The sequence below is a fragment of the Saccopteryx leptura genome, chromosome 1, assembly GCF_036850995.1.
Source record: "Saccopteryx leptura isolate mSacLep1 chromosome 1, mSacLep1_pri_phased_curated, whole genome shotgun sequence".
NCBI lineage: Eukaryota > Metazoa > Chordata > Mammalia > Chiroptera > Emballonuridae > Saccopteryx > Saccopteryx leptura.
Window position 1 is genome coordinate 22,106,532 of NC_089503.1, and position 729 is coordinate 22,107,260.

At 34.0% G+C, this 729-nt stretch overlaps 1 non-coding gene across 1 annotated transcript; it reads right to left on the bottom strand.

Moving 5' to 3' along the window:
* Positions 1–598: 598 nt before the first annotated feature.
* Positions 599–729, bottom strand: LOC136389845 (small nucleolar RNA SNORA44). The gene has a single exon (XR_010748406.1). It is a non-coding gene; the product is annotated as a small nucleolar RNA SNORA44 (small nucleolar RNA).

Genomic DNA, 729 nt, shown 5'->3' on the forward strand with positions numbered 1-729 from the left:
AGTTGCAATGATAATGTGCTATAATCTGCCATATTGCTACCTGCCAAAATTCCCAAAATGAAATTTTGTATTGTTATGCATCTATATTTTAGTGCTTGGTAGTAGGTACTGTTGTCTCCAAAACAAGTCTTGGTTGGCAAACAGTAAACTACCATCAAATTTTCTTTTTATATAGTCTGAGTCAACATAATCTCTGATAATTATTAATCAATAAAATGTTTCTGTTTTAGTCTTGTAACACACAGATAATTGTACTCATGTATCTGGGTAAAATAAACTTTAAAAAGGATTCTAATACCTCTCAACTATGGGTTTACAAAAACAAGACCGAAACAACTACTTATAAAAATAAGTTCAAAACAAAAATCGTTCAATGAGTTTATCAAAAATATTAAGTGATTCCCCTTGTGGTCAACAAAGACAGAACTAACATTGTAAGAAAAACAAATCTATTTATAAGACATAGGTAAGTAGTACTTCTAGGTCACTTATGTGTCAGGAAATCAAAGCATGTAATAAATATTAATTCATTCCAGTCCTACAATAAGTCTTTTAGATATGTATTAATGTCCTGCTTGCATGTGACATTTTTTTTTTATACTATAGGAAAGGCGAGTGGCAGCGGCAGGTATTACGGTGACCTGAGCTGTCCAAGTCTCTCCAGGTTGCTCTCGCATGCAGTTGGAGATCCCATGGCTACAACCAGCCACAGCCCTTGGAAACATGCTG